Below are 13,070 nucleotides of genomic sequence, written 5' to 3'. Positions count from 1 at the left end.
GCAATGCATGAGTGAATTGAACACCACCCATTTCTTCGATCAGAGCGGGTGCTCATTAAAAGTGCACTATGATGCCTTGCAGGGTGTCTGTACGTTTCAGATATGCTGTGCCACTAATAGCCACTTCCAGAAGTACAAGCTTGTTATCTATTCAGGTGTGGAGCACCAGCTGTTATGTGGTCATAATATTAGTTCCTGAAGGAAGTGCAACAGAATTATAGCTTGTTTTTAGTACTCCACAATCATGCTTGGTTGGCATGATTTGGATTGGGGGAAAATGAAATATTTGAAAGCAGTGCTTTAACATTTTATATTTTATTTGTTACCTTACAATCTGTTCCATGCATGTTGTTCTGCTTATTATTATTTTTTAACTTATTATTACTACAAGGGTATTTACTTAGCTTTTTACTGTTCTTATTCAGAGAAAAAATTCTATAAAATGCAAAGATCAAGATTATATCTGTTCTTATTTATTTATTTACACACACACACACACCTGTTTATTATTTGCTATGAAATTGATTGAATTATTCATTCAATTGACTCATTTAGTTTACTTTATGATTGGGCTTTTTGGATGGACCACAGAATCATAACTTTGTAACATTGTAAGTGTATCTGAAGAAGTGTGCATGCACACGAAAGCTCATACCAAGAACAAACTTAGTTGGTCTCTAAGGTGCTACTGGAAAGAATTTTTTATTTTGTTTTAACATTGTAAGGTTTCTGTTGATGGGGCAACCAGACCATTTTAAGTCTGAACTCAAAAGATTTACCCAGTTTATTTCACTCTTAGAATCTGTTGTGTTCCAGGGGATGCTCTCAGGGCCTAGAGGTAAGAGCTTTTAACACTTGTCCAATAGAGTGGGATTCAAGGTACCATATAGACTCCACAAGCCAGTGCCAAGCACAGAGAATCCGTCTAGGTCCAAAACGTGATCTAGAAGCAAGGGGAGGAAATAGTCCAAGGTCTCTCCTCCTCCTCCTCCTCCTCCTCCTCCTCCTCCTCCTCCTCCTCCTCCTTTACATCTCACCTCTCTTCAATAACTGGGATTCAAGGAGACACAAATAAAACACAGAAAGATAAAAACATATAAAACATTAACATTTACATAATTATAGCTAAAGAATAATTAAACTATAATAAAATTGAAACAATATAAAAATATATTAAAATATATATTAAAAGCAGCCAGTTCCCCAAAGTCTACAGGAATAAACCAGTCATTACCTGCCGGTGGAAGGACAACAAGAACAGAGCCAATCTAGCCTCTCTAGGAAGGGACTTCTAAAATCTGGGGGCAGCCACCGAGAAGGCTCTCTCCTGCGTCCTCACCAAACATGCCTGTGAGGGTGGCGGGACTGAGAGAAGGGCCTCCCCTGAAGATCTCAGAGCCCAGGCAGGATTGTATGGGAGAATACAATCTTTCTGATAGCCTGGGCTATAAGTCATAACCAGCACTCAGAAAATCCCAGCAGATGCAGTAAAGGGCTGGTGCAGATCCCAGCAGATGCAGTAAAAGCCGATGGATGGCTTTTCAGCCTGACCGCCACACCATAAAACGGTTTCTCTACACAATGACCTTTGTCAAATCAATGATAATAATTAAGACAAAACAGCAAGTTATATTTGGAACCTTATATGGTATGGCACTAAGTAAAAGTATTTTCCTGGCTTGGCAAATATTAAGGTTTATACAGTTATAATAGTAACACAGCTTACAAACAGAAACCACTAGATGGCAGAATAAGAAATAAAAACAAAATGTAAATTTTGAAAGGTTTATTATTCTATTCCTTGAACAAGGAATTAAGGATTCCTTCTGTATCTTAACTTCTTAAATTGTTTGATCCTGTTCCCTTCAACTGCACTGCAACACCTACCCAGTATCCTATTAACTTTCTCTTTCCTGCACACCAAAGTTCACCGCCTTGACTTTTCCAATAGAGACTTTTTGTGTATCTCCCACTATTGAGATGTGCAAATCTGTTCTTATATCAGGAGCTTGCCAGGGTCTCCCCAACGCAAATTTCCCCCATGGCCTTTGCTGCTATTAACACAGAGGGGAATCTCTACAGGGAGTCTGTTCTGTGGGGCAGAAACAGCTGCTGTGCGCTAGAATGAGGAACAGGTGGCAAACCCTTCTTAGGACAAAAGGACAGCAACAATGCAGAAGCCCTGGCTCCCATCAGCCAGGAATGATCAGGAATGATGAAACAAAATAAAAAATAATTTTAAAAATTCATTCCAGTAACACCTTAGTTGGTATCTAAGGTGCTACTGGAAGGAATTTTTAAAATTATTTTTTAATTATTTCAACTATGGCAGACCAACACGGCTACCTACCTGTAACAGGAATGATGAGTCCAACAAGACATTTGCTGCCTGAGGAGAAAGACAAGATGACACGCTCTTCCAAGGCACATACAGAAGCCAACTGGGCTGGCAGTTGACTCCAATATTGGTGAAAGAGCAGAGGCTAGCAGCGGGGAGTATAGGGCAGGCCCCATGGCACACACAGCTCTGTGCCCTCCCTGAACCTCAGCAACTGCCACCTGAGACAGCTGCCTCCCTCTGCCTCCTCATAAGTCCAGCTTCCTTGTCCCTAGGATGCAAGATTCTGACCTTATTTACCCAGGCCTTTTTGTGTCATTCGTCCACCTGATGTGTTATCTGTTGCCTTTATATTCCGCTTGTGTTTTATGGGATTGCTTGTTTTCATGATTTGTACCCCGCCCTCAACTTTCATGTGATTATGGGCAGTATATAAATGCTTCTGAAACAAACACATCTTTCTGCATCTGAGGTCATGGTGAAAATCTGCTTAATGCCAATACATATTTGTAGCACTTGCCCCTACAATAACATGTAGGTTTGCAGTCCTTATCTTACAAAATAATGCAATATTACAATCAATTTTTCAGATAGGGGACTGAAGTCAACGACATTTTGCTTATTGAATTGGAATCGAGGTCTCTCTGTCAAATTGGAACGGAGGCCTCTCTGCCTAATAGATTATAGGGAATCTCAACAGTCAGTAGCCTTTCCCTGCTGCACACTCTCAAACATTTCTGACTGCTCCTTAGTTTCACGTAGGTGGGGAACCTGAGGCCCTTCAGACATCACTGGATGCAACCCCCATTGCCTTTACCATTGGTTATGCTGACCAGGGCTGATGGGAGGTAGAGTCATGTGCAGATTCACAAGTTCCTCAACCCAATATAATCTAATTCAATACATTTAATATGACTTAATATGATTTAATTTAATGCATCAGGCAGCTGTTCTCAAGGCAAGTCTTTGTCATGGTTCTTTCATCATGGAAGGCACCCACCCACCCACCCACCTGTTGCTGTTACCTTGCTTCCTTACACTCAGCAGAGTCAAGGCTGAAAGACAAATGCAGCTTGATGCATTGTGACAGTTGCTCCAAAAGTCCATTTCAAAATGAAATAAAGCAAGGCAACTGCAGGCATTATATATATATATATATATAGAGAGAGAGAGAGAGAGAGAGAGAGAGAGAGCGAGCATGCATTAAATGCCAAGAAACATGCCAAACCACAAATAGTGATTTGTTGAGGTATCTCTTATTAAGAAATAATCCAGAGATTTGTCAACTAAGTATTTGCAAGCTTTGCTTTCCATTCTTGTGAGAGTTACATGGCACATCACATTTGGAATTGCTTTTTTATTAATTTACACACCAGGCCTTAAAAAGCCATCAAAGCTGCAAAGGATTATAAGGGTACCAGCCATCGTCAGAAGAAGAAAAGAAAATTGCTAAAACACATTGCACAGGCCAACACAGCCTGCCACTCAAGAGAAAGAAGAAATGCATGCCGATTTGCTAAGCAAATGCTCCCTCTTGCTCTCTAGCCTCACAGTTCTATTGGAATCTATTTTTCTTTTGAAATGTTATAACAATTGGCAGTAGGAGGTACTGGATTCCAGAGGGCAAGGTTTTGACAGAGCAATGGGGCTGCTTCTCAATTCTCTCTCCTCCAAACTTTCTACTGTTTTGTTGCTGTGCTTACGATGGATGTTGTTTCTACTCACCAACCTGTGAATTGCCACAAATAATTACAATATTTTCTGAAATCCCAACATCTAAATGACTGGAATATAACTGATACACAACACATAGAATGATAAATCAAAAAGGCGACCAACCCAAACCTTAAGGTAATGAACACTGTTCACTGCCAGACAACCTGTTTAGTGAGCATCCACCTTGAAGTGTTTGTAGGGAGATTGTGCAACATTGGATACTTTCTGAGCATTCATTCTGATTTGTCTGCAGGGAGGTTAGATGATATTGTGTCATTCAAGTGGTATCCCACACTTTCCAGCACAGTTTCCTTATTACAAAAAGTCTGATCTTTCGGAGAAGCACTAATACCATTTGCATATGATTTTAACCAATTTGTGCAATTTTTGTACATTTTAGTATAACATGTGATTCTTTTTCTATGCATTATTTGACTGGACGGTTAGAAACAGGAATGATTTGGGTGGAGGCTAAAATTTGGATACAAGCGTGCAATCTATGGCTGAAATTACACCTTAGCTCGCAGGGCCTGGCCCCCGCCCTGATACTGAAAGAAAACAATCGATTGTCCTGGACCAGAGCCATTGAAAACAAGTTATTAATTATAGGCCTTCAGCAAACTTACCTCATCTCCTGTGTTTACAATACAGCCAAAAATATTGTCAAACAGAGGATAAATGACATCGAGAGACAAAATGCTCTAAATAAAGTTCCATCTTTTCCGATACCGGAAGAATGAAGATATTTGTCGCTTCCAGCTGATTACCTAACCCATCTAGAGATACCATCTCACAGAAGGGCGTTCACTCTGGCCAGGTTCCATATTCTGCTGTCAGCAGTTCTATATGGGAAGTATAGACAAGTCCCCTTAGAAGACAGACTCTCCCCTTGTAATTCTGGAGAAATTGAGATCATCGTCCATGTATTTTTTCGTTGCTCCCTGCGAAAAGAATCTACCCTAAAGGGAGGGAAAGAGGGAAACGATGCCTTATGAGGAACGGCTTAGGGAGCTGGGTATGTTTAGCCTGGAGAAGAGAAGGTTAAGGGGTGATATGATAGCCATGTTCAAATATATTAAAGGATGTCATATAGAGGAGGGAGAAAGGTTGTTTTCTGCTGCTCCAGAGAAGCGGACACGGGGCAATGGATTCAAACTACAAGAAAGAAGATCCCACCTAAACTTTAGGAAGAACTTCCTGACAGTGATAGCTGTTCGGCAGTGGAATTTGGTGCCAAGGAGTGTGGTGGAGTCTCCTTCTTTGGAGGTCTTTAAGCGGAGGCTTGACAGCCATCTGTCAGGAATGCTTTGATGGTGTTTCCTGCTTGGCAGGGGGTTGGACTGGATGGCCCTTGTGGTCTATGATTCTATGATTCTAAAGATATCTGACGAGTTACCTGGATGATCTGAAGAACTGCAAATAAAATGGCTCCTTTCAGACTCTTAACCCAAATGTCACCGCTATGGTAGCAAGATTCTGCGCCAATGCTATCAGAATTCGGTGCACCTTTACAGGAGGCACTCAAATCAACTCCTGATCAGAGCCAGACAGACTCCGTTTTAATTTATAGTGTATAGTAAATAATTAATATATAAAATAAGAAGAAAAGGATGATTGATCCCTTTTAGATAAGTTATTTTAGTTTATTTTTAAAAAATTAAATATTGACGATGTAATGCAATTTATTGTGCTGGTTGGTGACCTAATAAAGAATTGACTGATTGATTGACTGGTCAGCTGCAAATCACAAAATTTGGAGATGTGTGAATTTCAAACAGTGGCTTTGTTTCAGTTTGCATATTGTTTTGGAAATTGCAAATGGGGGGGGGTTGTCTTTAAATGTGAACTGAATCAAATTTCTTCCCCACCCCATCTCCCAAATAGCTTGCTATGTTTCTAAGAGCATACCGGTATTTTATTTCAAAGCCATTGGTTCTGTGATACCAGAATGCTGCTAGAATAGTTTGCAACCCCTGGGCAAATGCACTGAAATTAATGCAGATATACTGAAAATAATGGCCATGATTAAGTTACGTCAATTAATTTTAATGGGTCTACTCTGAGGAAAAAGGTAGAATGAACGCAGGGTGGTATTCAACTAACTATCTCAACAAGTATTTATGGTAGCATCAGAACTTGCTTCTAGCCTTTTGTTTTGCAGGGAATTGCACAGCCATTAATGAATAACATCTATTCCTAAACTGAATGAAAATTATCAGTAATAAACATGTCAAGATGAAATATGGATGTGGTATGTAAAAGACATTTCTATGAAGAAAATTACAAATCAAGGAGCTGGGGCCATGCTACAAGATGAACCTGACAGAGTGAACTATTAGATTTACAGGGAAGGAGACAATTTTTGCATTGTGCAATCAGCTCTTTGTAGGGTAAGGTAGCTGGCCTCTGGCAGGCCATGATGGTAGAGTCAGTAAATTCCCAATTGCTTTTTTCTGTGTCTATACATCCAGTGAAGTAACAAACAGCTGTCCTTTAAGCTCAGTGTCCTCTGCAGAGAAAGACAGAAGGAGCTTCTAATTAGTTTCTATTAAAAAACACTTGCCTTTAATACTGCCTTTAATAAAATATTCTTAGGTGAGTGAGAAAATGAACCGATAAAATAACTATCAGACACCAACAAACACAGAGAATGAGAAGTTTGGACACCATTGGCAATTAGTCAGCTTTCACTAGCATATACAGCAGCTCAAAGTTTTTTGTTTTAGTTTTAAAAGTCTGTTTAAAGTGGCCAGGCTCCTGGACTTGGTAAATTTCTTGTGTGCGGTCATTTCCAAATGTCAGGGTCATAGCAGAAAAAGCTGTCCCAGTGATAACCACTACTTTTTCAGTAGTTGGCACCATCTCAGGATGCACATCAGAGAAGGCACTCCCTCAGATTTCTCAGACCCAGGCACTGGTCTTCAGGTGCATCTGAGATACTGTCATTGACTGGCTGGATACAGAGAAGTGGTGGGAGGCACCTCCATGGGAACCCCCCCCCCCGGGGAAGAAGGCCCAGAGCCTGGGGGGGGGGGATTGGTGTTGGGATGGCGATGAGTGGTCCGAGGCAGAAGAGGGAGCAGACTAGGAGGAGGAGGTGTTGGAAGCTGAAGAGGCAACAGGGTTTAGTGAGCAGGAAGAGGATGTGGCAGAGGGCAGTTAAACTCTGAGGCAGGATAGGATAGGGGCCAGGAGACAGAAGTGAGGCTGGTTGCTGAAGAGTCGAGAGCGTCTCCTACTCCTGCTGCGGCCAGCTCCCCTCCCCCTTCGACCCCCAGAGCACACAGAGAAATGAGGAGGGAGGAAGAACGAGAGGCAAGATAATAGAGTCTTAGGCTTCTGGGGAAGGAACTGGGAGAGGAGGGCCTTCAGTTCCCACAACTGTCTCATTAGCCAGAGTTGCTGTGATCAATAGACCTATGCTGTTTTGCATTCTTTGAATATAACAGCAATTTGAATGCACTACAAACATGCAACACTAGATGGCACCAGATAGCAGGAAATTTTAAAACACAATTTTCCATAGAGATTTTTTTTCGTTATAACAATCTAATTTCTAACTTATTTATAGCTTTTAGATCCACCCTGACACTAGTGTTTTTTATTGCTGACCTACTCCTGACTCCGGCTCCTGACAGATAAAGTAGAAAGACTGTGGAAGAGGATGCACATCAGAGAAGGCACTCCCTCAGATATTTCAGATCCAGGAACTGGTCCTCAGATGCATTTGAGATACCCTAGAAAGAATTTATAATTTTCCTCTTCATAGCAGCCAGAATGGAAAATTCCAGGTCTTGGAAAAATAATCTCTGAGGTATGGGTGCAAACTTGGGTTTCCCAATTATGGTGTGTTGTGCTGGCCGGAAAAAAAATTACACATACTAATAAACTTTTCTGAGATTCCCTTGGGTCCCTTCCAACTCTAAGATTCTATGATTTTAAAGGGTTTAGTTGCTCCCGATCCATTTGTCTGATTTTCATTCATATTTTTGTAAACATGAGTGTACAGGACAGGCATTCAGGCTCCTACAGGGCAAGAGTCATTTTCGAAGAGCGGTAGACTCGTAATCTGGGGAACCGGGTTCGCGTCTCCCCTCCTCCACATGCAGCTGCTGGGTGACCTTGGGCCAGTCACACTTCTCTGAAGTCTCTCAGCCCCACTCACCTCACAGAGTGTTTGTTGTGGGGGAAGAAGGGAAAGGAGAATGTTAGCCCCTTTGAGATTCCTTCGGGTAGTGTTAAAGCGGGATATCAAATCCAAACTCCTCTTCTTCTTCTTCTTCTTCTTCTTCTTCTTCTTCTTCTTCTTCTTCTTCTTCTTCTTGGTACAGTGAGTTTCTATGATAACAGCAGTATGTCAGTGCCCTCTTTCCAATGCTGGATTTAGGCGGTTCCCCCTCACAGGACGCTGAGCTGAGGGGGTGCAAAATTGAGAAGATCCATAACTGAAAAGATCCATTCAGGAATAAAATATTATTTTATTTTTATTTATTTTTTTAAAAAGGGAAAGAGAGAGAGAGAAAATATCCCTTTGGGTTTGCCAATTTTTGTCCTCACTCAGGGCATCCTATTACAAAAGATTACCAATGAGTCCTCCCCTGGTCTTATTCAGCTTCATGAAGAAGGGGGAAATACCTCACAATGTGAATGAGGAGAAAATTGTCTATGTTGAGTATAACCTTGTTTGATTTCTTGTGATGTTCAGTATTTTTGTTTGCTACTTCACAAAATACTAACAAACTTTTCTCTTTTTTTAAAAAGGAAGAAAGTGAAAAGTTATTTAGTGGAATGCACATTGTTTCACATGTTGGGGCATCAGATTTTCATAGCCAGTGCAGCCCCCTGCACACCATTTCCCTTTCTGCACCAGGAGGCCCCCAGTTCTTTGCTGTAGCTTTTCCAGGGACTTTGGACTTAAGTGGGTAGCAGAGATGTATGAAAATCAGCAGCCATGACTTGTGCGAGCTCTTCACTGTGGCACAGCTGCTGTTGGATGCAGTCCATAGGAACATTTGAGGTCCTGTGAAACCACCCCAATATAGCACAAATGCTATGAGTTTGATATCCTTATGTCTTGCATTGATATTTTTGGTCAGTGGCGGGGAACCTCAAGCCAATTGTGGTCCTCCAAGCGTCTCTGCCTGGCCTTCAGAACACCCTCCAGGCCTCACCTCTCACTGGGCCTGCTTTGCACTCCAAATGTTTTTGCCTGGACTAAAATGTGTTTGCTGAACTCTGAAAATACCTCTGGGCTGTCTGGTTAGAGGATAAAGAGGGACCTGTGAGTATGTGTACAAACTAGTCTACCTTCATTGCTCCTCCCACTTTTGCCTCTGCCCACACCCACCATCGGCATGTGGCCCTCGGAATGGAATGTGGCCCTAGGATTGGAAATCCCCTTCCACTGTCTTTAGGTCTTCCTTCTAGTATGTATAACCAACGTGGAACAATGCCCAAAATGTTATTATGAAATATTGAAACAGTAACTCCACCACTTCCCACAGTGAAATTACATGGCAAAAGTAGATGGAGCATTCAAATCTACGGCAGCCAAAAGCAGAAAAAGCAGCGGAGGCAATAGTTTTAAAGTCCCTGTGTGTTCCCATTATAACCTCTGTTTTCAGGGGTCAGAAATGAGCCACGACCACTTGTATAAAAAATGAAACAATAATTTAGCAACCCATCAGGTGATCTGAGAGTTTCAAAGGCCATTTTTATGGCAGTAGTGGGAGGGAATAAAGCAAATTGTTACCACTTCATCTATGAAGAAAAAACGAGTTGGGAGTTATTTATAGAAGCTAAAAATTGTTTTAGATAAGTAAAAAAAATCTCTGAGATTTCAGATATTTGCAGCTGTAGGTAAAAATAGTTAGTAAACAGATGTACTGGCTATATTTGAAGCATGGATTTCCTACCCCCACTCACTGAAACTGCACTGTTATCCTATTGTTGCTTTCAAATTCCACCTACACATTCAGGAGCCTATGACTGATCTATTTTTATTTTATTTTTATTTTTTGGGAGTGCAATATTTCCCCTGGTTCACCTAATACTTGGCAATTCCACTTGGCAGGCTGGGTACAATTACATATTGAGTTACTGAGCTTATAAACCATGTATTAAAAATATTCAGACACATCTTTGAACATTCTGTTTCAATTAGCTCAAGGAGAACTTTCGGTTGGAGGCTGTTCCAGTGTTTGGTTTTAAATCAAGGGTTCAAGACTTTGTGTTAAACTCACTTCTTCCTATGCTTCTTGAAGAAGGCTCTTGCACATTAATATGCAGATTCCCTCCAAAGACCACACATCTCTTATGAGCTTTTAATATCAAAATGAAAAAAAAAGCTTAAGCACTAGTAGCCCTTCTTTAGCATCAGCTCTCATCACAGACACACAAATTAAGTCATCTTTCATTTCTATTTCACTTCGTTGTGCTCTCTCCATCTGATGTTCCCCTTAATGGCTGCTGTCTCCTCTTAAGTCAACCACTTTCTATGTCCTTCCCTACTCGTAATTTCTTTTGTATGGCATGTCCATACACATGGCATTTGGGAAACCCCTGTATGGCTACCTCATTTGGCTGGTTTTGAAAACGAATCAGTCAAGTTGATGGAAGATAAGGCTGTCAGGGACTAATGAGGTTAATGGCTTTATCTCCTAGTGTATTTGGATGCAGTGCGCATCTGAATGCCACTCACTGGGGATTACAAGAAAGCTCAGCTTCCCTCAGGTCCTGCTTGCAGACTCCCCCCCCCCCCCCGCATCTGCTTGGCCACCGTGAGAACAAGATGCTGGCTTGAGTAGGCCTTTGCTCTGACCCAGCAGCCAAGCTCTTCATATGTTCTCAATATAGGACCACGGGAAGCTGTGTTGTACCAAGTAAGACTGTCGGTCCATTTAACTCAGTACCATTCCACTGAGCAGCAGAGCCTTTGCAGTGTTTCAGAGAGGGAACATTCCAGCCCTACCTAAGGAAACGGGGGGGGGGGGCTGCATCTGGTACCTTCTGAGTGCAAAATATATACCCTATACCACTGAGCTATGACTCTTCCCTTTGCTATTCGGTGTTCAGGAAAGAAGCCAGCATTCTGTTACTCACTCTCACTTCCAGGGCCGTCTTAAGCATATCCGGCACCGTGGTGCAAAGATCCCTCCGGCGCCCCCCCCAACTCCAAAACAAGGGAGGGGGCAGTGGAAAATGTCCTCTGCCTCCCTCACCACCCCAATCCCCAGCATGGTGGCGACGATCAAGCAGGAAAACGTGCTGGCAGACATGTTCTCTGGTGTCGGGGCACCCGAGAAGGCAGCCCGGGAAGGCTGCGCGCCACCTTTCGCCAGTAAGCAGGAGGAGGACAACGATCGGGAGCAGGGCTGTCTTTAGCAGATGCAGAGGCTTGGGAGGGAAGCTGCACACCCGTCAGCCATATAGTTGGCGGGGCACAGCTGGTGGGCGTGCAGGGAAAGGGGAGGCTGCCGGCAAAGCCGTGCAGCTCCCCCACTCGCTAGGGTGCCCCTGAGAGGCCGGTGCCCTGGCGCAACGAACCACTGAGACCAATGGGAAAGACGGCTCTGGTGTGTTCACATAATGAAACAGAATATCAAATATCTTTTGTCACCCTTGTTGTGGTTTTTGGGACATAATGGTCGTTTAGGCTGAAGGGTCACATTTTCATTCACAATATAATTAAGTTAAAGCGATGGCAAATAATAGCTGCCTTATTTAAGTGTGTTCCCCCTATTATACTGTAGGCTTAATACTCAGTTACAATATGCCAAAGAAAATTGGGTAACCATCATGATAATTATTCATTGCCCACCAAAAGCAAAAATTAGGGTTATAAATTTCAACTGGCAGATTAAACAACCAAAGCTTTCATTTGATTTTCTACAGCCTGAAGTCAGTCATTGTTTAAAGTATTTATTTATTTTTATTTATTTTTAAAAACAGACTACCTTTCCCAAATGTTGTCACTCATTTTCATAATGATTAGTAGCTAATTTCAAAAATACAAGTGTATCGAGGCTTTATTGTATTGTTCTGGTTTTCTAGTATCTCAGAACATGGGCAGAATGCCTTTATTCAAGGCAGAACACAATGTTTTGCAAAAGTTTGTAAAGTGATCCAAGAATAAAGTACCTTTGACCATGTGCAAAATGCCTTCCATCTGAGAACATGCATTTGAATAACAGAACCAAATTGGCCTTCGTTTTTCTCCTGTTATTCTCACTCCTCTTATCTTTTTCTCTCATAATTTAGCTGCATATTATTATAGCTAAGTACTTTACTGAACAAATACCTCTCTGTTGCACGGATGGCCCCTCTATAGCTGGGCCTCATTCTTAACCTTCCTTTGTTCCTTCTTTCCTTGCTTCCCTTCACTTTTGTTAATTCTAGTCCTTGCTTTTATCTCTTTTCTCCCTTTGTTATTTGTTTCCTTTCTTAATCTTTGTTTTTTGTCATTTCCTGTCTATTAGGCAGTTCATCCTTTCATTTGGGACGCCTGTTTTCTCCTTAACTTTTTTGTCCACTTTGACATATGTTAACAAGTGTCTCCTGAAGCTTTTTCAGATGGGATCAAAGGAAAGGTGAGAAGGCCAGAAAAGGTCAAAGGAGAAGTAAATGAGGAGAAAGGAGAAAAACAAACAGCTGAGAATTGAGGGTACCTCTATCTAAATCACTTCTGGAAGATAATGCCTAGCCTTGGACTTGGACAGTTGTTATTTATGCTACCCGAAAGGATAAGGAGCAAGAAGTGAGTCCTGTGGAGTAGGGCCATTGCTTAATAAATCCATCTGGAAAGCCTGAGAAAATAAACAGAGTGATTAATGTTGTTACAAAGAAGAGTCCATCCTCTGTTTAGGCAGGAGTACAGCCGATGAGAAACCAAAGTCCGAGTTTAGAATAAGATGCCAACATTATATGAGTTATAATTTTCAGAGCGTGGGGAACTTGGTGTTTCCCTACAAGAGAAATTATTTTAAAACATTTATATGTCATTTTTCCAGGCAAAGCC

General features: G+C 41.7%; 1 protein-coding gene across 8 annotated transcripts in view; it reads left to right on the top strand.

The window, feature by feature from the left end:
- The first annotated feature begins 982 nt into the window (after nt 1-982).
- The window catches only part of CACNA2D1 (calcium voltage-gated channel auxiliary subunit alpha2delta 1), a 400,043-nt gene continuing 387,955 nt past the window's right edge, over nt 983-13,070 (top strand). For 6 of the 8 annotated variants that reach the window (XM_033162986.1, XM_033162984.1, XM_033162982.1 and 3 more), the window contains exon 1: nt 986-1,003. The gene's annotated coding sequence lies outside the window, so the exon portion shown is untranslated. Of the gene's footprint in view, nt 1,004-13,070 lie in introns of all 8 variants that reach the window. The other 2 variants (XM_033162979.1, XM_033162987.1) reach the window with 2 other exon arrangements.

The sequence above is a fragment of the Lacerta agilis genome, chromosome 10 (assembly GCF_009819535.1).
Source record: "Lacerta agilis isolate rLacAgi1 chromosome 10, rLacAgi1.pri, whole genome shotgun sequence".
Lineage (NCBI taxonomy): Eukaryota > Metazoa > Chordata > Lepidosauria > Squamata > Lacertidae > Lacerta > Lacerta agilis.
Note: the sequence above shows the minus strand (reverse complement) of the source record. Positions and strands in the feature narration are given on the sequence as shown.